At 39.0% G+C, this 24,764-nt stretch overlaps 1 long non-coding RNA gene across 1 annotated transcript in view; it reads left to right on the forward strand.

Annotated features, from left to right (window-relative positions):
• Positions 1–80: 80 nt before the first annotated feature.
• LOC134529553 (uncharacterized) overlaps positions 81–24,764 on the forward strand; it is an 89,231-nt gene continuing 64,547 nt past the window's right edge. The window contains exon 1 of the long non-coding RNA XR_010074626.1: positions 81–144. This is a non-coding gene — a long non-coding RNA (uncharacterized LOC134529553). The remainder of the gene's footprint in view (positions 145–24,764) is intronic.

Below are 24,764 nucleotides of genomic sequence, written 5' to 3' on the forward strand. Positions count from 1 at the left end.
GGGGGAGGGGAGGGGGAAGTAGGGGAAGTAGGAGAAGGAGGGGAATAGGGGCCTGAAAGAAGGGGGGACTGCTGCCATGGCCCGAGAACACCCTTACTGAGTCACCAATCAACGCTGTGATAGGTCATCTATGCTGTGCATTACGTAAGCGAGAGCGTGTATGCGCGCGTGCGCTCATGCGCCATGTGTTTGTGTGTGTGTGTTTGTTTGCGCGCCTATGTGTGTGTTTGCAGTGTTACGTAAGCCCAGTCCCGTTTTCGCTTTGGACTTTTTGGATTCCCCGTGACGAACACGAACGAAGTTTCCCGAACGCGAGCCGAGCGAATAGATGCGCAATACAAGGTGACTGAACCGAATCATGAAAAACGAAAAGCGAACAAAGGAAACAAAGTGCGACAGCGGCTGGCAAGGTTATAAGGATGTTTAAGACAGGGAACTTTGATGTGGAGTGTTAGATTTAAGCGAAGGAGACTCTTTGTGATAGCGTTTTAATAAGAGCACTGGTGAAACATTCGTTAAACGCGTGCACTGAGATACAAACAGTTGAGCGCGTTGCTTGTTTTGATCTTATCTCAGAGTTATGTAAGTGATGCGGTAAAAATAGTATTATGGTTACATATGACTTGAACATGTTAAATCACTGTCCCTCTTCTTGACGAATGACCGCTCGAAGTCAATGCGTGATACTGCTCCACGTTTATGTGACTGGGCAAGCCTTGACAGTTAGGACCCAGCTCTTGGCGTCAATTATTTCATAAGCACTGAGAAACAGCCTCCATAATCTTTGGCGGTCATGCCGCCCAAATAATTTCCTTGCGTAACAAACGGTTAATTTTATCCATTCTTAACTTTTCGCTATTAGGTAATCTAGGAAATACAATGAACCATAACTGTGGTCATTACGGATTAGTTTTTATAACTCACTTAATAATTATTTTCTAGTGATGAAAAATATTTCGTAGTGGTTATATATACGATGTAGACTGTTGATGTAATAATTATTATAATATCGATTTAAAATGCCACGTTACGGTATTTAGTAGGCCTAAGAAATGATGGATATTTGAGACACCTAACTGAAGTTGGCAACTGACCTTGGTAATTCAAATTTTCTGTTGATTAAGAGTGTCCACTGTTATAGTGCCTATTTATTTAAATTTAACCATCTATTCCGTTGGAATTAAGCTGCGAATGACATTGGGAAGATTTAACGCAATAAAATGGTCGTAAGCTATGAGCGCGTCATAAATTTCTCGGCTACTCGTCAAACTTCACATGCTTGAAAGCGCGGGGGCGCTAATGGCGACTTCGGTTCGCGCTTCGCGTGTCTCGCAGCCTCTACGCGCAAGGCACTGACTGGTGTACAGTATTTACGTCAGTGACGTACCTCAATGGAACCTTTGAGTGCTGGCTTTGTGATTTTACGGAGGAATAATAAATATAGGTTAAAGGGTTATGCACCAGATTAAACCACTTAAATAAAGTGAGTAAAATTATTCATACCTGAAAACATTTGTAAAAAAACACTAGTTCCAACCATTTTTTACAGGACACATCAATATTAAAAGAAAAAAAACTATGAAGTCAAACGTGAAGCGTGAGTATAATATTCTAAAATGCTATTCGTAGTGAAACACTTGCCAGAGACCGTGAGCGCTTTTTAAATAGCGCTTTTTCATTTAAACCTTTGCACGTCGCTCAGCGAAATAGCAGCCAAGCGCGTCAACCGAAAACTAAAAAGGACCCGAGTTCATTAACTGTACTGTTTTGTCTGAAGGACTAAGGCATGGTGCTGACTTTGGTAAAGAAATGTTGTTGAAAGTGTAGTCAGTATTTTTTGCAGGGTTACGTACAGCAATGGCAGACTCACGCTGTATTCATCGTGTTTAACTATAAGTATTCAGAGATTTGTTTGTTTGGATTGGTTTATAAATGCCTCCAGTAGCACTCTTTGTGAACCATTGTACAAAAACATTGGACGAGTCACATCCACATGACACTTTCACACTATAGCATAGAAAGTAAAGACAAAAAATGCCTTTCTCCAGATTGAAATACTTTTTTTCCTATTTATCAGCGTCCTGCATGAGTGCCCCATGTGTAAGAAATACAGAAGGGTCGTAACAAACAAAGAGTTGGCACACTCTACGTTTTACTTCATAGATTTTGTTTTAAAGGTTTTACGTATAGATTTTTCTCGAAGAAGCTTTCTATGTAACATTTTAGATATAAAAATATTCTTTTTCTTGAGAATTTTTGAATTAAAACTCCCCGAACTACACAAAAATATTTTGACTTGCCATTCCCCCCCCCCCCCTTTTTTTTTTTAAACAAATATTTTTGGACAAAAAAATTGTAGTCTCAACAAATCCTTATATTTATTGATAACATTAAAAATATAGTAATTTGCGAGGGAAGGTCTTTTTTTAATTACTTACTGACGATAACTCTGTTGTAATGCACTATTTAATACGGAAAACTCACGAAGAATAGAATAAATAATAATAGAATACATTTAACATTTCTGTATTGCCGTGCCGTTTTACACGCTGCTTGCAACTCCACTTACTTTTGTTTTTGTTTGTATTCATTTATATTTGTTGTTGGTAATTGCCAAACAATGAAGAACGGTAGTCAACGCCGTTTTATAAAATATTTGGTACAGCATATGTTGTAACTAAAACAAATTTATTTATTTTAACGGATTATCCCCATAGAAGTGAGTACGGTTTGCTATGCCGCTGAAGTTGAACTCATCAGAAGTGTTAGCTACTGCTAAAATATTCCCTTTGTTTTTAAAATATAATTTAAGGAAGTCAGCAAACACTCTTGAGGTTTATTATACAGAAAACAAAGACCGAGCTCTTAATTCAAAGCATTTCAAACCCATTATGCAAATGAAAGCAATTTCTATAATTTAGCTCAAAGCATTTTTGCCGTGAATAACCACGCATTATTAAACACAGATTTAGAACAGATTTAGCTGGGTGCACAATTGAAAAAAATATCATTAGCAGTAACAGTATGTCGTGCGCACAAGATTTGACCGCCATGTTTTCGAACCTACTTACTGACTCTCAACAGCGCATAGGACGGTAGTGTGCATGGGAGAGAAATGAAATTTTTTCTGAGCCAGGCGCATGACGCACAGTAAATGAGAGTAGAGTTTGACACCATTTTGGCGGGATTAGAGAACGGTTTATATTCATCAAGCATATTGTGGCAAGAAATTGTCGAGATATTACACTGCGCAGGTGTAATTCCAGCTTTAAAAATTAATTAGGCTAATGCTATTACTTATAAAAAGTCACTAGCAACAAATGAAAATAAAAATGTTTCGTGGTTAAAATTATTTACTAAAAATTTTACATAACCGAAATTAATTTATATGGTGACAAACTGTATTCACAAATTGCTGTTCAGGTGTAACGGGATAATCATTTGGTGGTTAGTATAGCTATTGTTGACACTACCAATAGATGTCGGATACATATCGAAATTTCATTGGCTGAAATTAAAGCCGCGTTTTGAGGAAGCCAGTTGGCGTGCAAGTAGCTGGCGTCCTGCTATTGGGCGGCGTGAGCTCACGGGTCAGTAGCGCCATTCAACTGTCCCGAGGAGTAGCTTTGGTCGAGTAGCGCCCCCTCCTCCCCCAACCAGCCTCCCACGTGACCATTCCAGCTCCCAGTTTGCACTGCTCAGCCCGAACTGACAGTCTGGACTGAACTGAGGCCTTCCCCACACACGATCAGTAGGGGCGTGCATATTTCGCGAATAGATTCTGAGACTAGCTGAAAGTTAAAACAATGTATCATCGTTTGTGTGTCATGATTGGATGAGCTTCTTTCAGCTACATGTCGATTGTTCAACCACCAATCACAGCTATTCAGTGCGGAAGCAAACGCGTCCTGAATGGCTCGGCCAAATGAGGCAACGACTTCTCTCGCCGACGGCCGCCAATCACAATGAGGAAACAGCTGGTGCAGGTATACCTTGTTGCAGTCTAACAGGCGTTCTGATTTTTTCGCGAAAAATGCCTGCCCCTAACGATCAGTCTTGTGGTTTCTGTTGCTGTTGGATGTATCGTTTCATCGTAGAATATGGATGTTACATTTGCAATTGCACTTTTAGTTAGAAAAAGGAAAAAAAAATAGCAAAGCAACAAAGAGTATAAACAATGATGCCTGCCACGACACTCAGCTGATGGACTGATGTAGTGATTGTTTGGACTGGCTAGACGCTGTTCCCACCAGGGCCGAAGCCAGGAGTTTGTGAAGTAGGCGGTCCAGTATAACCATTATATCAATTTTTACGAGTAAGTATTCTTTATAATGTAAATTTTAAAATTTTAAAAAGAAAATTGTTTGTCACGCCCAAATCTCAGGAAATAATAGAATTTTAGTACTCTAACGTTTACGTATAGAGTTATGATGTAATCGTTTTGTTTGAGAAAAAATTCTGTAAATGTTATATTTTGTTTATTTTTATTTAATTGTTTTAATGCCTTGACCTTAAGTCAATTATTTGATTTCATCAAGACATGTCTTAAATACACTTTCATACACACATACATATATATGTGTGTGTTAAGTTTGTATGAAAGACATACACATGTGCAAATTGGCATGAAATATATACTCTAATTGGAAACACAATTCCTGCTGTTCCTGTGTAATATTGAGGAAATAGGTTAATGTTGCCCACTAAGAATTACAATAATATTTCAAAAATGGTATCTTTGTAACCTTATGTAGCTAAATTGCTGTTATTTTCTAATTCGGTTTCCGCACCCCAGGACCTCCCCTTTGTCTACGCTACTGTTCGGGCTCTCGAGCCGGCCTGCAGTCCGATTCGATGGAAAGTCATCAGTTCGTCAGTCCAAGAGTTCCGACTGATTAGACCACCGTCCTTGCACACACATGCCATTTTCGAGTGACAGTTCGGACTGATCGCGTACGGGGGCCTTAACGTTTGCCCACGGTCGAGCTAGTATGTAATAGTATATAGTATAGAGTATTATAAAATAGTTTCTCTTGCGACATGAAGTAGTGTCGGGGTACGCCACCTGGGATTTCAGCATCACGGCCGAAATCTTAGTGTTCTGGAAAATGCCGCCATTTTGATTTATAGAACTTTCCACCATCTTGAAAATCTTTCAAAATTACCAAAAATGTGTAAATTAAAAAATACATGATAATAAAAAAATTCATCGAGTCACGAGTCCTCGGTTCTAACCCAACGAGTGAAAATTTAATAATCCTTCCTCAATGTATCCACAAGCACAGACTGACCCCACTACTACTACTACCAAGGCATATATATTACTCCTACAAGTGTGACGTCACAGCATCCATATTAGATGCTGTTATATAGTATTCTCTTGCCGTTTTCCAGAGTGCGTTACCGCCATATTGGTTTATTTTTTACTCTCCAGAGTGCACTAACACCAACCACAGTTTGTCAGCTATCGTGACGTCCGCCATCTTGTCGGCCATCTTGATTTTCATTTATAAAAGCTGTAATTATCAACCAAATATTTCAGAAAAATTCTTTAAAATTCTTCAAAAATTACCTATTAATATATTCGTTAGATTGATTTCAGTCTTTGGTTCTAATATTGGTAGGTGCAGAAAGGTAGTTTTAGCTTAAAAACCTTATTCATTATTTGTCTTATTAAATATGGCCTCACCTAATGTTCATTGATGCTTGCAATAAAAAGCAGTGGTTCTGGAATCAATCCTACATGAGATAACAAGAAATAAAAAAAACACTTGGAAAAATAATATTTACTAACTAGCTGAAATACCTGGCGTTTCCCAGCCTTTGCGCAAAGTGAAAAGGCTTCACTGAAGGGAATACAGATGTTTTTTTTTTCTTTCAAAATCTCAGGTAGACAGTCAATTGCCTTTTATTTTCATCCAAGTTCAACTGTGAAATATTTCACCAAGCACAAATAAAACTGTAGAGCGATGAAGACAGTAATTTTCCTCTTATTTTGAACATCAAGAATGGCAAATTCAAGAAGTACCAAAATTCAGCTTTCAGGATAATGTTCGTATTTACTATTTAATTTATATATAATCTGATAAGTATAAACATGTTTTAGAAGATTTTGACTTATGTTTCCTGTTTCTCTAGCATTCTAGAACGTTCTCGAACGTTCCGGTACAGGAAGTCCCTTCGATGGTCCAGAACCGCCAGGAATATTACATAACATTCTCGAACATTCCGGAACCGGAAGTCCCTTCGGAGGTCCATAACCGTCTGGGACATTCTATAACATTATTGAATCTCCTGGAACATTCTATAACATGTTTGAACATTCTGGAAGATTATAGAACATTCTGGCCACTTCGGTACTTCATTCCCACCTGCTTCACCAACTTCCCATAACAAGTCCATTGGTGCGGTGCCATCTTTTGACATTCATATCTTCGAAAGCCAACCCCTGCAGTTCCAAACCCGTACCTTCTTCATGGGGTTAGAGGATGGATGGCTACCATACCATCTAACCCCTTTGGGGCCTGTGGGGCTGCGGGTGTGGGTGGCGGAGTTATAGCGGCACACGGACAAACCACGCTTACATTAATTATACATAATGATTAACATTCTACTCTACTTCAAATACAAGCAAGTATTGACCCTTAAGCGTTTCTCGATCCTCGCATTTGCTACCCACTAATTGACGTGAGATAGGAAACCCTATTATTCGTTATAGGATCGTCCATTACGTCGTTTGAACAACTTCTATAGCAAATACGTGTCGGGATGCATCGTAGGCTGAATCTCTTCTGCATAGTATACGCCGCGAATAGGCGCGTGGTCCAGATCTTCACGGTATAGCTGGTCCTGTTCTCCGATTCGCGAAAGTTGGTCAAACTTAGAAGTTCGGGACTCCAATTGGCAGTGAAGCCTTTCTTGAAGACGCCTTGCTGCTTTGAGGTTCGCACAATGTCGCCGACATTAGCTCAACACTTTCGGGTGTCATTCAAAAGCACGCCCTATATTCTGTGGGTCCTCTACTCGCAACTCGCTAAGTAATTTGGATGAGGTATCATGTGTGTTTCATCTTAATATTCTTTCTAACTCGTTTATGAGCCCCAATCATGATTCAGAAATAAATTCGTGGAACAGTTCATGTAATTTTAAATTTGTATCTCCTCGACACGTTGGCGATGAGCATCCCGCCATTTTTATGTTCAAACTGTAAAGCCAGTAATGTTACAATGCGTGAACCTACGTAAATTAAATGGAGAGGTCAGCTACTGTCCTCCAGAAACTGGGCGACAGCTATTGGTGTGTCAACTGGCTTCGTGAAAACTAAGCTTAACAGTAAGCTTTCAATTGTGAACCGATTTCGCAAAGGTCTTGTGCACAGTCGTGTGCATGGCTTTATATTAATACGCTCATGTTTTTTAATTGTAAACCAAGCTTAAGTCTATTACAGAAGACTAACTTATCTCTGAGATAAGCAATCACAGGCCTCAATGTCATTAACACATAGACCTTTAGCTCCCCACTTCATGAGATCGGCACACATACCATGCAAATAAATCCCAGCATCGCATCACAGACCTTTTGAAATGTGGGAACGCCAGATCACAAATTGTGTAACTTTCACACCATACTGCCAATTTCAGAGAATTCTTGATGAAATTTGTCATTCTTGTAGGAATAGAGCATGAATATAAATGAAATGTCACCAAATTCCAAATACTGTGCTTGGATGCATATTTTAAGCCTGTCCCTTTAATCACGAGGTCTCTAGACACCACACTTAGCAGGGACTTCTCTTCTCCAAGGTCAAATATCTTCATGAGCCAAAACTATTAAAAATAATAGTTTTACCCAATCTGAACCATAAAAGCTACAAAGACAATACTTACCATGTATAGGCAATAAATATGAAGTATATTACCTATGGACATCAAAATAATCCATCTACTAATCACGATTTAATTCCATTTCCTGTGTTTAATAAACCCATAAAGTTGCTTGTTTGAGACAGTTCACAAAACACATGACCTACAGAAATAATCAGTCGAAATCACAGCATGCAATCTCAATGCTGAGTTCATTACGCTAGCCACATCTCAATGCTTACTTGCTTTTTGCCGTCGCCCATACATCGATACTACACACATTTGATGCTGCCCACATTTTGACTCTATACGCAAATCTAGATACTACCCAAATCCCGGTGCTACTCACATCTTGGTGCTATCTATACCTCATTGCTACTCACGTCTCAATCCGTCTCTCACCTGCATACACAACTTACGTTTCTGTATTACTCACATCGGGATAGTGATACATTTTTCTGCTTTTCACATCTCTAGCTATACTTATATATCAACATTAACACCATTTAAATGTTACGTATCTCAACGCTTATATTATGTCGATGCTATACATATATCACTGATACTCTAACTAAAACACCAAACAGGCCTTGTTACTGCTGTCCAAATTTCGATGGCATGCATATCTAAATGCTACCCACAACCCTATGCTACTCACTTCTAAATGCTACTGAGATCTCGGCGCCCCCACATCACGATGTTACTAAAATCTTGACGCTATTTTTTATCTCTTTGTTACCCACATCTCAATGCTCGTCATTTCACGACACGTACGGCACAACACAGGACAAGGTTTGTATTATGGATCATATAAATTTATTACTGACTCCGTGACTCGCGAGTCACGACTCTCACTTCGCGGCTGTCGTATCGACTCGCGATTACACACGACGACTGGTCGATACGCGATACCTCGCTATCTCGCACGTGGAATGAGTGACGGTATCGCCACTTCCGGTTTAGCGCTCACACCGAGTACGTATGAGGGTTCGAGCCCCTGCTTGGGTAGTTTTTATAGTGACTATCGAAGCTGCGAGAAATAAACAAATGTATAATACAAATAATTAAATACAGGAAAACTTTAAGACATGTTTTGATTCGTTAAATTTTGTAATAAATTTTACCGAACTTTCCACCAACGCACTTAACAATTTGAAGTATCAATAAAAGATTATCTCATCTCTAAAAAGCCGCAGAATCTTGGAACGGAACATTTAATGTAGCATTAGCTGTTACAAGCAGGCTGCTTCTGTGTGAGAATTTGTTGCACTTAATATAAGCTAGGTTGTTAGCTAATATTCAATAACAATTAAATTGTTTCACATTCACCCCAACACAGTGTAGTTATCCCTAAACTATATAAAATAATTTCGGGAAATAAACAAAACCACAGCATTTTCAGCTCCACAGTGCTTAAAGCTGAAAAAATACACATATTTAATAACAAAAATACTTGTGAGATACTAAAATGTATTATTCTGTTGTAACCACAAAACATTAGGTAGGATTGATTGTGTGAAACAAATGTTTTGTAGCTGCCCACAACACATTTGCCACGGTGTGAACACTTTGAACCATTAAACAAAGTTTTTTTTTTTAGAATTATTTATTGCTCAAGAGCTATTGGTCATAACTTTAACTAATCATAAGTTTATTAGACACTTAAAAGTCTAGAAATTTGAAAAATATAAAGTGAATTGTTAAATAAAATGGTTTGAATTCGCTACATTTGTCTACGCCTGCGCATATCGATGTGAGAATCAATGAAACAGCATTGGGGCATGATGCAGAATCGTTTAACTATCGGTTAGTGACGTCACACAGCGTGCAGTGCGCCACGTAGGTCAAGCCAATGATGGAGCAAAGGGTGGCGGTTGTGGGACCCATGCCTGGTGACCAAAGTGCACCTCCTGGTGCGGAGTAGAGCAGCGAGATGGGTCATGGTCGTTGGGCCATCGGAGCTGCTCAAGAAGCTGCTGTGGGAAACGATGAAAGGTTGCGAGCAGGAGGGTGCAGATGGAGGAGAGACAATGAGAGGGAGCGGAGGCTCTCGTCCCTAATGTGGACAGGCTGGAGGAAAAGGTGTTGGAAGTGAGAGGTGTGAAGGACCTGAGGAGAAATCTTCAAAGGAGGTGGGGAAGTGGGGGAAGACTCCTTGCCACCGGGTGGAAGCTCAATTGCAACCGAATGTCAAAAAATCAAAAAGGTTAAAAAAAAAATTGCATACTAGATATACAAAAAATAGTTTACAGAATATCAAATCAAGGTTCGACTTTTTATTTTTTTTACAGATATGACACATCACTTTAAAATTTAGCAAAGTCACTCCTATGAAAAACGATTTCTTAGCTGTTCTCGAAACCATTGTGGACCGAAATGGCGTATTCCAGAGGGCGCGAGTTCGAATCCTGTTCCCCGAAGCACTCCAGGTGAATGTTGGGATGATCACTGGTAGGTCTTTTCTGGCCTGTTGTATGTTAGCGGCTCTAATGAGCTCGCTGTTCACGAGACATGAACCGTATAACTGATCCTGCCACACCTGAAACTTAGCCAGTTATAAAGCATTATGCATAGTACACTTTTTTTTCCTGTAGTCATTTCTGTGCTCGTTTTTCTCCGTGCCATTCAGGAGCGTAAGCAGAATTTCTTTTCGGAAGGGGAGATGTGGGGTGGCGATAGAACCAATTTTCCCACTATTTGTTTTCAAACTGTTTCCATTTGTCGGTGGAATTGATGGATTTGTTAGGATTTCGGGAGGGGATGTATCATTTCCTCTCTCCCCCATCCTCACCCCCCCCCCCCCCGGCCACACCGGCTAACGCCTCTGGTGACAATTATTACTGAACAATTTGATATTGTAACATTCTTTAACTGTAAGTACATCGTTTGGCAAGTCGGAATCACGCCGACTTCACGTAATATTCCGAACGACACAAATAAAACTTTCACGTACAATTTAACTTATTTATATCGAGCATCGTAATAAGATTTTTCACATTTGCACATTTAACTGCACTAAAAAAAGAAAAATGTCACGAAAATTATTATATTTCATGTGTTAAAGGCATGTTTGTGTTATAATCCCCTCTAGATTTTTGGTGTTCGGTAATTATTAAAAAAATGAAGACGTTCATATATTTTTGGTCAGTAAATGATGAAATTTTTTAAAAATTATTCTCGCTCAAATCATAAAACATTTTTCTTAGTAAAATATTTTAAGTCTTGGTTTACATCGTTTGTCATGTTTTTAAAATGTATTTAGTCGTAATAAAGTATTTCATTGTATTTGCGAAGACAAGTATGCAAGGAAAACATTTCTGCACTAGGCATGTTCGATAGTTGTGTTTGCGTGCACGTATCGGAGCTGCATATTGAGTACATTGATTAGAACTTATAATCTCTCAACTATTAGTGCACTTACTTGGTGGCGTATTTGAATTAGAGAATAAAATTGCATTTTCGAACATGTCTGTTGTATAAAGTCTCCTGAAACTCTGCTTTTCACAAAACTTTGGAAAACTTGGATAACCTCAAATATAAACCAGCTCGAGGTTGTCAGTTACCAAGCCAAAAAATTGCACAGCCCAAACACAGCTAGACGTTACTGTTTTGCAAACTGTGATTGGTATGACGTTCATAGATACATAAAACATAAATCACAAAAGCAGGGCATTTACGAGCTTTCCCTCAAGTGAACGTAAGTATTTCGTTACACAAGAATAAAGTAACAGGTCACGTTGAAATTTGCATGTCAATCTTACACGCATCTCGTCAATGTTTTACATTTTATCGTTTTTAACTTGTTACAGTATTTTGTATCACTTCTCTGTCTTATTTTTATACTTACAAAAATAATTTAAAAAATCCCAAAACAGCTGTACACTACATATGAATTTGGTAAATGAATAAATTATGTTATTCCTTCTAGTACCATCGTAAACAAGACTTATAATACGAGACAGACCTTAATTGGCTTGTTCTCGAAAAATATTTTATTTCCTAATTAATTTAGTTAAGATGTTTTAATTTTTACTACACCAAAAGTAATTTTTTTACTTATAGTATAAAACAATATTCAATTTAAAAACATTTTTTCAGCTGTAATTACACCTTTCTCAATAATTGTTTGTATCGGTTATTAACTCATGCTATCGTGACCTCGTTATTATACACATTGTACCTACTCATGCGCTACACCGTGTAGCTGAGAGCCTAACATTACCCCAGCCTTCTCATTGTTTCACTAATGGGTAGAGACCTGAAAAATTCGCAGATTCATTTCGTGACATGCTACAATTCAAATAATTATACCTTAGTGCTGCTTCTGCCATTGGTTCCCGGTTAATCTGGAGTAATGACGGCCAATTAGAGACCCTCACTCATAGAAGTGTCGAATCACAGGCCGCCCAGTCGAGACGACTCACAAGTCGCCCAGTCGAGACGACTCACAAGTCAACAGCCAATGAACAGTTGGCATTTTCCCGAGTGTGTAGAGGATAGTGGAGTCTATCCTGGAGGTCATTGTACCCGCGAATTTTTCCGGTCTCTACTAATGGGGCATAATTATACCGGCCCTACAAGTTATTTACTCAATAAACAAACAAGTCAAGTAAGTCATAACAGTCGGTAGGCTCTCCCTAGTCTAAAAAAAAAAAAAACATGTAAAAAGCGCGCTTTATAGCTGTTTTAATTTAACAGTGCATCGCAAGTGTTATACTATGGATGGCATTTTCATCTCTATTTCCTTGCCAACTTCCGAGACTTCAGTCCTCTAAACATCGCCTACTTGTCGTTGTGAATTTCTGAATCCATAGGTTAGCCACTCGTTGCATGGCAAACAAGATCAGCTTCCACTGAGCCAGCTGCATCCTTGAAAACCAGTCAGCGCCTCTTTTCTATGCTGTTCGCCTTCCGGAATTCACTCCTTGGAACGAAATGCAGAAGGCCTTTAATTCCCATCGATTTACTCTCTTGCTCTATGCTTTCAAAGGTGTCTTGTTTCGACCTGAATCAAAATTAATCTAAAACTAAACTGAGACTGAATATTCCTGGTTTCCTTTGTTTTTTGAGAACACAGTCAGAAGTTCTGGGAAGTGAAGTTCTTAGCTTCCTGTATTTAATTTTCCTTCTACATAGGAAAAAAAACAGACCGGCGCTGCAAGACGAGTGGACTCTTGCTTCACATTTTTACTTCCCTGGAAACCAACATAATTTTACTTAAATACAAGTAGAGATCATGTATTGGATATATCGTTCTTATGGCCTGCCAAGGTCACCCTTATGGCCTGGAGAGATCGCCCTTTTGGACTGGATAGGTCACCCTTATGGCCTGAAGAGGTCACCCTTATAGACTGGATAGTTCATCCTTATGGTCTGGAGAGATCGCCCTTATGGACTGAATTGGTCACCCTTATGGCCTGGAGGAGTCGCCCTTATTGACGAGAGGGGTTGACCTAATGGGCTGGAGAGGTCTCCTTGTTCCCTGGATAGGTCTCTTTATGTCCTGGAGAGGTCTCTTTATGTCCTGGAGAGGTCAACCTTATATCTTGGTGAGGTCGCCCTTATGTCCTAATGAGGTCTCCTTATGTCCTGGAGATGTCGACCTTATATCTTGGAGAGGTCTCCTTATGGCTTGGAGGGGTCACCCTTATGTCCTGGAGAGGTCGGTTTATATCTTGTATAGGTTTCCTTATGGCCTAGAGGGGTTGCCCTTATGGTCTGGAGAGGCCACACTTGGACACTCGTAGTGCTGAGGTGGTGTGTCTGTAGCCGAGGAGGTCTAGGCCACTGGCAGTCGTCCACATTTTCAACACCAGCCAGCCACACATGTACTGTTTCATGTGCCTCACTATTCAAGGTTGCCAGTTTTAAAACCTCATAATAAAGATATTTTCATTCTTGCATAAAAGTATGCTACATAGTTGAAAGCTTATTTTTATTTAGTCTTATATAAGAAAATACATCTCTGAATAGTCGGCAGTCTTATGTAATGCGATTAAACGTATACAGTACTTACAAAGGGTAGTGTCCGGACGTACAGTATAGCGTATTCGAGTGACGACTCACAGACGACTGAAACTCTGCGCCTGCGGGTCAACAGTCAAATGGGCAGCTGTCTCGAGGCCCACAAACGGGAGAGAGTAGACAGTAGCTGTGGCAGGTGGGTGCACCCATGAATTAGAGGTTCGACTCGAGGAATAGTCTTCCAGTGGGCGTATGTTCCATTCACGAAGGCACAGGTTCGTTAGCATGTTTCATCTTAATAAACTATTAGCCGCATCTTTGCATTTCAAATGGAAGCTCCGGCCTGCGGACAGGACCTACAGATGGTTATTGGCATGGGGTTCGGGCCCCTGGAATCAAAACGCCCCTCTCCGTGGGGGTCTAGAGATCAATTACCACGCCCCAAACTCTTAGGCCCCAGATTCAACCCCCCCCCTCCCTCCTTTTCGCCATTCCATTTGCGCCCCGGTTATCGAGTGTATTTTCTCACCCGAACACAGACGAGAGGATTGTTGTGAGTTTCTCTTCGCAAGCTAGCGGGAAACTGCCCACCAAGAGAGACAGCACAACGAAGAAAGAAGATAGTTGAACTTAAATGAAATTTATAAAATCAGGTGGTGCCCGGAGTCTCTGGTTTTTCCTAGAGCCAGGAATATTCCACGTACGCAGGCCAAGGGTGCTCATTGGCCGGTAGCGGTGTCAGAGGCTTCCCAGCCTTTGGACTTGGTTGTGCAAAATTTGTCTTTAGAGTCACGGACATTTCGCAGATTAATTTGTTGCCAGTCTAAAATTCACAATTCTATAAATATTATATCCACATATTCTTTCCTATTGGCTCATTCCTAGTTGTAGAACCTCCCCATCTATTGAATGGGTCGATGCGATTCGGTCAGTCTACTGCTAGCAGGTAGTTGACTGGTCCACAATTGTAGAGATTCAATCGTCAAAGCAATAGAGAGGTATACGTGTTTACAGTATTTTTTCTGGACAAAATTATCCGCGAAATTGCCATGTTTCTACTTCTCTTTGTTTATTGCCTGGTCAGGACAGTTCAGGGTGTTTCAAAGAGATGTGAGCCAGTCACCAGAGTAAAGGAGATGTATACGTGAATGAAGTCTATTTTGCTGCCGGATAAAACCTCATAATCAAGCCTATATTTGCTTGCAATGTAGCGCGGTCTTTAACAAAGTCTCGCAACCATCTTGGCGCAAACAAATTGCTTGGTAGATGAGGGCGTGAATGATATAGAGCGAGTTTGAGCTTAAAGGCACCATGCAGACATGTAGATACATAACTGTGTGGGCAAAATATTGGTTTCTCCCTATGACAGTGAAGCCCAGGACCAAATCAAGGCATTTTCCAGTTTTGTGGCATTTGTATTTTAATGTTGAATGTTTGTAGACATATTTTCTGGTGATGAAATGCAAATATAATATGACAAGAATGAGTTTCAAAGCAGTATTATTTATTAACGTAGAGGTTTAGTTGTGTCGTTATAGTTATGTTTACGTGTTTTATTTTACGGCAAGTGTCCTTGATGCTGAATGATGAAAGGAACTTGTGATGTGGTTGTGGGCACTTGCACGTTGGCCGCAGAAAATGGCTACTGAGCAGCCTTGGCCGAGCTCGTTTTCTGTGTTTGTTCTAAGGGGCGTGACGACTGGCGGCGGTGTTGCCAACAATTAAACAGTTTTCCAAAAAAAAAAACATTTAGTCTAAAATAACTAGAATAAAATCCCCAAACATTTATATTTCATTTAAAAAACTTATATATTTTTAACAATAATATAATTTATTATTAACAGGCACAGAAAACACCATCGGATCCATTTGTCGTAAACTAGTGAACTCAACTGCACATTAATGAACTTCCCCCTTCTTACTTCCTAACCCGAGTCGACCACCTTAAGCTCCTTGACTTCTATCAGAAAACATGCTTCATCTATCATCAATCTCTACAGAGGAACTGGACAAATTAGATGGTTCAATGACCTCTAGCAAGGGCGCAAATCTGTAGGATTCACTGAGGAGTGCCTGGCGATGGGCAATTAGGGTACGTTTGTCAACCCTCTTTCACCATTACGATTTTGCAAGCGGAATATATGCCTATAACCTCTAGGATAGAATCAAAAGTCCTATGCATACACGGGTAAATGTCACCTATCCACTGGCTGCTGACTTGTGTGGCGTCTCCATTTCTTTTATCGAGGGTTTCTCATTGGCTCATCGTTCTTCACACAAACTGTGAGTCAATAGCATATGTAGCATAGTGGTATAAATATTTCAATTTTAATATATCATGAAATTAATTCGGGAATATTTTTGGTCTTATCTATGTTCATGCCTCTCTCTTTATCTTACGTACTAATAAGTAATTAAATAAGCATTTATCTTACGTTAGCGCATTCCATTTTATCTGAACATTTCTGATACTTACTACGTGCTGTCTACTGCCGAGAAGGCATACATATGTTGTCATCTGGAGCACGTGTTACATGGCTATGTTTTAATTTGGTGCAGTTACAGAAAGGAATGGCTGTCAAGAGGTTAATTACAAATTGTTTGATACTAGCTGGAATGCAGCATATATCTGTGACTTCCATAAAAAACGCAAAGAATTTTTCAAGATTAGTTATTTATATCATCGCAAAAAAAAACAAATTGATTCCAACTATACAATATTTAAAAAAACGATTTCCTTCTAGCAACTATATGTACATTCCCCTAACAATAAAATCATTTAAAACAACCACTTTTTCCTCATCCAATTATTATTTCCCCAAACACAGGATGTCCATAAAAAATGTTTCAATTTCAATGGTTTATTAGAACAGTTTAATTTAAACTATAAACAACAAAACATTAGTCAAACTGAAGGTAAATTAACCTAGATTTTCTTACAGATGTTCAGTATATGCACCTTCAGTTATGTGGCACACATCCAACTTAAAGTCCAATTCTTCACACACTTTGGTTAACAAGTCCGGAGTAATGGAAGCAATAGCCTCTTCAATTCTGCGTATCAACTCTAACAAATCATTAGGAAAAATTCGTATGGTGGTATCTCAGGTGAACGTGGAGGCCAGCGAAAAGAGCTCTGTCGTCTCGACCATTACGACCAATCCAACGGTCATGGATTTAGACGTTCAACCACTCTCGTACAAAGAGATTCCAATGGGGAGGGGCTCCATTCTGTTGCCAAGTAAAGTTTACAGGTTCACCACTCTCTAATAATTGAGGGAATAGCCATTATTTCAACATAGTTGGCGTTGCAAGCGTGAAAACAACGAAGTAGTACTCGCTCATGCGTTTATCTAAAACTGTTTGAGTTACTCTTTAATTGTGATCTTGAACCAAAACTCTACAACGCTAACAGTTAATACTATTAAAATTTATAACTGGGACATTCTTTTATGGACTTACTGTATATTATTTATAACACCTAGCTGATCGTTTTCCCAACTAAATATGGCTTTATTTAGAAGAACCAGATGTGCCATTAGCAAATGGACGATCGTTTCCCCGACCACACATTACCAAGGACGAACCCAGTGGGGGATATACCCCCTTCCACCGAAATCTTAAAAAAAAAGTGAGCTAGTCTTACAGTACTTGCCATTGATGTGTAACATCTAACCTATTGTATCACAAACTGTTTATTAACACAACACGCATTTTAATACAACACTTATAATATTATTAAATAAATATTATATTTTATACCTTATTATTTCCCAACGTATTTATAACGTATTGGTATTAGAAAAGCCGCATGACAATGCGTTGCGGTGCTGTTCAAGACTACTGTTAGCGGAACGAACGGTAAACAGTTGTGCCTTCTTTCTCTTTCTCCCTTTCTTCCTCTCTTTTCAAACACCGTGGAAATGTTTGCACTCGCTGACAAGCGCCAACTGTAGGTCTAGCAGAAAAATTGAATGGCGCGCGTTTCTTTCTACTTCCTGTCACACATTACTGTCGCATTCACGAAATTACTCTCACCATATGCCATATACCGAGAGCGAAGATGTTTCACACACAAAACAAATACTAACACTACTATAAAACACCAAGGATGCTTTAACACTCTAAAACGTGCACAGTCGAGCTTCTTACTTGGGCACGGCTATAAATAGTCTTTATTATGGGGTGTTAAATTCTTAAGTTGATAAATATGTATATTTATAAATACATAAATACATTTATATACTGTCACACATAGTTGTTCTATATAAAACCATCAAAATTTATATTACACTATTAATGTACCTATATGCAACTCAAACATTTCTCATACACAACTAAAACTTTATGTACTCATATCTTTGAAGTATTCGTTTTAAGACAAAACTTGGAAAATTTTTTCCTTAATAAAATTGAACTATATTTCTGCTTAACAGGATGACACTATTGGTTGTTAAAAATAAGTACTTATATCACTTTTGCACTGGAGTGATTCATTGGTTCGTTGAAATTCTTAAATGTTTTTGTACCATTTTTGCTTCTGGGTACACTTTAGAGAAGGAGTTATTTTAAATCGTAAGATGGCTGTAACTTTTTAAGTATTTATTTTAGGGAAAAAACCGGTAAAATTGTTTTCCCTTAATAAACCTAACTATAATTCTGTTCAAGATGGTAAAATTGATTTCTCCAAATAAATTTGAAAAATGGCGGGTGCTTCTCCTTACTTCCTGTTACACATTTCCGTTCCTTGACTTATTCACATTCATGAAATTACTACCACCAAATACCGAGAGTTTAAAAAAAAATACAGTTCTACCATTCCCACAAACTAAAGGAAAGAATCTGAATGGAAACAACGGGCAAAGCGGTTATGTTCATCTGTCCCTCCCGAGATGAAATTCTGCGTACGCTTGACGTTATTCACGAGTACCAACCCTGGGTTGTGGCACGAGCAAGGTGGCAACACTGGCCTGTGTCACGGGGCCGCGAGGACTGCACACCACCGGCTGCGCATGCGCGGCGGGTCACGTGTCGCCGCGTGACGCAAGCAGCTGCCCGCTCGCAGACGCGGCGGCCCGAGGGCGGCACCAAGGTCGAATGCACGCGGCGCACCTCACGTGCCTTCTCTCGTGCCTCGTAATTGACCCGGGTGCACGTGCGTTACGCAACAACTAGCCTCGGCTTCCCTCCCCTCCCTTCCGACATCCCCCCACCACGGCGCCCAGCACGCCCTTCCCCCCTCGCTTGTCCTGGTCGAGGGGGCCTGTTAATCCAGTTGCTGGTCGCAACACGCGCAACTTATTTCTGCTCATGTAACGTTACCAGGTGCACAGAAAAGTACGGGGAATACCAGGAGAATTCGAACAAATCACATAATGTTTCTATGGACATACACCAGCAATGGCGTACGTCCATAAAATGTTCTAATCCAATCTTCCCCAGTGTAAGAAACATATCTGCAATATTCCCTGGCTATAACACAAAAATGTAGTATAATATTCCGCCGACGATTAGGCACATCATGAAATTACAATACATGAAGTATTACGAAGTTCGGTTGATTTTCCCACTTTCCGCAAAAACGCGGGCTTTTTTTTCCATAGCAAGCACGGAATTTAGTAAGGGAAATAAGTTTTCTGCATGTTTTCATACAGATTCGATATTTTTAAGCGAGTCAACGTCAGTAGTTATACAAATACGTGTTTCGAGATCTAACACGCGTTAACTTTGCTTCCCGGGCCATTTATTTGATCCGTCTGCATGGAGTGGCACGATGCGACCACTTTGATTTGAAAGGTCGGGGAAACTGAACTACTCCGGCTTAGAAAACTTGGAAAAGACAGAGAATGTTTGTATTAGCAGCTTGTAGCAACCCTGCTTATGCATCTAGCTTTGCTTTACACACGATGAAAAGATAAAACTGTCACTGCAAACTGAACAAGAACAGTTCAGCTACTTTCCTTATTTTAGTGTCACTGAACATTTCTTGCTACCTATATTTGACCTCCAGGCTGCAATCCACACTCGAGAAATGGTCAACAGTTCATTGGCCACCATCTTCTTCTTTTACTCGAGACGCACGAAATTGGCGCAAACCAGATTCTGCAAGGACGCGTCAAATTGCACACGGGTTGAATGAGCGCGCAGTTTTTCAAGGACAGCCTTGACGGTAATATATTATCACGAAATAATAGGGTGTCCACGTATTTATGTCACCCTCGTGAACTCGTGGTCAGACGTGGTCATTTATCGCGGTGAAATCTGACTGCTGGACTACGATTCACTTTGTTCATGTTCGCTACATGTCTTAAGCTAAGGCGCCACAGAGAATGGACTGGAGTTGACGTAACCTGACTTGAGTGCGGTAAGAAATTCCATTTGCTTGTTCTCTATGGGCGCAGCGCCACTGCAACCAGACAGGACTCGATATGACTGGAGTGGAGCGACAGGACTCACAGGTTGGCTTCGTTCCCGGGCGCAAACGAAACGGACTCAGATCCCCCCCCCCCCCCCCCCTTTAACAACACTATTCACGTGTGTGTTCTCCAGTTGCTGGCAGTATACACGTTGGCAAGATGGAAGGAACATCGGTAGAAGAACTTCTGACTGAATCTGTGCGTGTTAGTAAATTTAGGCATAATTCCGGTGATAAACGTTGTTTTGACATTATACTAATATTAAAAATATGGACAGAAATAGCTGTTTAATGCATAAATTAATGAGGTGGTAATTATTACTATTATTATTACAGGGCAGTTAATAGTGTTATCTTATTCCGTTTGTTTAGGTTTACAATTTTTATTCTTAGCCTGAAATTATCGTGGATTTATTTGATGTCACGTTAGAAATTACTGTAAAATACGTTTATTTCTGTGTTACGTTCACGATTGGTTAAAAAATTATTTGTCACACCCTGTATGACTGTGAGACAGTAATAAATAGTTTGCAGAAGAGCAATATAATAATGTGTAATTTTAGACTTAAGTTACCTTTACAATAAAAAACAAACAATAAACATTACAGAGCGTCCGAGTCTACAAACAACTTCAATTTTAAGCCTGACTCTCAATGAATCCGCAAAATATCCGGGCCTGTAATAATACCTACATGTGTTATAGTTATGTAATAGAATTTTATTTCAGGGGATATGGCCAAAACAATATGGACGAAGGTGCGGAATCCGTACCGAAGTAGTGTAAAACGTTTGAAAACTAATTTTAAAAGTTTTAACGAAGCTGCTTCTTTCGAGCCGTGGAAATATTCACAACAAATTGTATCTCTACAGACATACATGAAAGATAAGGTCAAACACACAAACGAGGATACATGCCGCCACTCTGAGGGAGACAACACAGAGGACATATCAAATGAAGTTGAAAACTGTATGTAGCCATGATCTGATGCTAGGTCTTAGCCTGCCGACGCTTCACAGAATGAGCAAAAAGTAAAAAAAAAAAACAATGCTTAGGTTTCCGAATTGGCTTGCGAGAATTAGAGTCAAAGGGCTCAAGAAAGAGACACAAAGAGACACATGGAGACGTGAATCGATGTAACATCCTGATATTCTCAAACTGATTTTCAACTCTATGTAGACGGCAACAGAAACACTTACACCAAACCTTCCGAAGGTTGTTTGCTGCTGTCTCCAAAGCTGGAGACCAGATGGAGATTCTGTCTTCGTCGACAGATCCACAAGTTGTAGTATCCTGATGTACACGCAGCTGTACAGAATTTCTAAACGCAACTCCTGCCAGTGAAAGTATGAGTGGGCTACCAATAAGTGACATTTTGACGTGACAACGTCTAATAAGTCGATGAACGCCGGCTGCACGCACGAAAAAGTGTCCCGTTACGCACATTGTTCCGTTACGCTGTGTCCCGTTACGCTCATTGTACGCTTGCGCCGCATCTATCTCTCTTCCACACGACTGTTTATAAAGTGAAATGAAAAGTTAATGTTGTTTTCATTGCTTATTACAACAATTTCGGCAATAAAGGTTAATTATTCTTGCATTTTAAAAACCTTATTTCTAGTTTAATTTCAACTATTTATTCTTTTATTATTAAAATAAAAATGATTCAATTTTATTCATAAAGTATGCAATCGTTTCATCAATGTTTTGTTACGACGTTGTCACGTTAAACTATCGTTCGTAAACCGACTTTACAGACAACCAATTTTTTGGAAGTTACATGGAAACTGTGCATAGTAAAGTTTAGTTTCTATGTCTTCTCTACCTCAACATATGTACGATTACTTATAATTAATTACGGTACTAAGGTTTTCAATGTTGTGTCGTTTCAGTAGATTTTTAAGTATTTCAACAATGTATGCGGACATTTTAAATTTTATAACTACACCGCCATTTATTGTATTATATTTTATTCTCTTAGTTTAGAATAACATTGTTTTTATTCTTGATGGTTTTCGTACTTTCTAAAACAATTATTCGATAGTAACACACTAGCTGAAAATTCTTCATTTCTGATTCGGATTCTGAACTCAAACCCAGAAGCACACGTCTGTTACACATCGTCACAGTTCGCATGCCTACCTCAGAATGAAGTGTTCATTCGGGTCTGTTGGCTGTGGCGCATAGCCGCCGTAGTGCGGTCCAGACATGTCCGGTCAAGTCGGGTCAAGTCAACTAAACTCCAGTCCACTCTCTGTGGCGCCTTAGCTTCAGTCACTGGCTGCGATTGACGAGAGGATCGTCCTGCGCTAGGCTGGGCCAATGAGGACCAAGTTACCAAGCTGCTGCATTACAGAACAACTATGATTTGCCCAAATAAAAAAAAAATTACACGTTTAAGTATTTTAATCACAAAAAATTGAACATTTAATTGTTTGGTAAACTTTATTGAAATAAAACTTGTCGTCATAAATCACAATCGCTATTTATATGACTAAGGACTTGAAAAAATCGCAAGGTTAAATTATCTTTATGATACGGTCCATAATCCTATATATAGTTACGCTCATCACTGTCTTAATGATCGCGTAACGCTGCAGGCTATATCATTTTTATTGCTCTTTGCTAACCTGTACCTCTTAGCATTGCGACCGAATCCGTGGCGCAATTCTGTTTTCCTGCGCTTACAGTGTTAACATTTTCATTACTCTTTGCTAACCTGTTCCTCCTAGTATTGCTGCAAAGATAATATTTTGGCGCAAAGATAATATTTTGTCTACATCATGGTGTTAGGTAAACCATTTTCCTGCACATCATCGGTGAGTTAAGTATCTTAAATGTATGATTCTGTGTGTTAGTTGATTTGTGTAATTCTGTGTGTGAATGATAATGTGGTTAACCATTATCTTCCCATATACATGACCATTATCTTTCCAAATGTATGCCCATTATCTTCCCTTATGTTGTTCTATGTTTGATTAATGTCATAAGGTAGATGAATGGTCTTTCCTTTTTTGTTGGTATCACTTTTATATGCAATGAAATATGAAGTACATATTTTATTTTTCAATATAGCTTCACACGTGGCTTTGTCACGACCAAAAGTTGCAAGTCAAGTGAAAGTGTATATTGAATCAATCAACAGCAAGGAAGATTATTGAATCGCGCTTGCAATATATTAAAATTAATTGAATTTTTGATAAATATTTCGTGCATATTAATTTAAAGCGTTTGATATAGGTATTCATCATTTTTCGACGGGTGCTTCAGGCGCCTTACAGATGACTAAAATTGCGTAAGGAATTAAATATTAAATTCAAATTTAATGAATATTTTTTTCAAGTTAAACGTCTTTGGGCGCGTTATGAAAAAAAAAATGATGAGATTGAATTTTTATGATGCACGCGCAGCATGCAACTAATAATTGCTAGATGAAATAAGGCTACATAAATAAAAAAAAATATGTACTTTTAAATCATATACCTGTACCTATTTTAGATAATGATATTGAATAGTGGTCCATATAATTAAAAACATTTTTATTGTAAATATTAGTGATAGAAATTGTGTTTATAAATTTTTCAAGTGTTTTTTATAAGTAAGGTTATGTTCCCGTAATTATTATTTATTTGCATTATAAATTATTACATTATTTTTTTAATTCAGTGTGTTTATTGAATTTTATTAACAATTAAAATTTATCTCGATTATTTAACTAAATTAAATAATTAATTTTATACGCGGATTTATAATAATATTTAATACTGTGTATTTAATCAAATTTATTAATTTGATTAAATTTAAACTTTACCAAAATTATTTATAATATCACTCCAGTAGGTTTTATTATTTTATTTCTATTAATTATTTACATGCAGAATTAAAGTTATTATTTCATTAAGGAAGGGCAGTGGCGTACCGTCGAGGAAGGACAGTGGCATACGCACGAGAAAGGACAGTGGCGTGCTCACGAGAAGGAGCAGAGGGGGGCTTAAGTAGCGTAGCAGTCACTCACTGACTTATCATACACAGTAAATTAGAAAATAAAATTCGGAAAATCGATTTATTTTCATTATTAATTAAAATTTATCTTGTTTATTTTACTAAATTAAAAACAAATAATTTTATAGACGTGTTTTTGTTAATATTGAATACTGAGTATTAATTTAATTTAATTTTTGGAACAGTGGGCGAATGGTCAGAACACTCGCCTCCCACAAAGGCGACCGGGGTTCGATTACCGACGGGGTCAAACTCGGATTTTCGCAAGTGGGAAACGTGGCGGACGTTACCGTGGCCTGTGGTTTTTTTTTCGGGGTACTCCCGTTTCCCCCACCATTTCATTCTTTCGCTGCTCCATAACAATCTCGTCTCGCCTCACGCATTATCCAGGCTGGCCGGAACGACAGGCCTGTCCCTCGGGTAGGGCAGCCGGCTCCTGTGAGTGTCAGCCCCGCTACATCCATGCTGACCCTGCCTCAGGGGGAAACTACGTGTCGATTTTCGTTTTCATTTCAAAATAGTT

The sequence above is a fragment of the Bacillus rossius genome, chromosome 2 (genome assembly GCF_032445375.1).
Source record: "Bacillus rossius redtenbacheri isolate Brsri chromosome 2, Brsri_v3, whole genome shotgun sequence".
NCBI lineage: Eukaryota > Metazoa > Arthropoda > Insecta > Phasmatodea > Bacillidae > Bacillus > Bacillus rossius.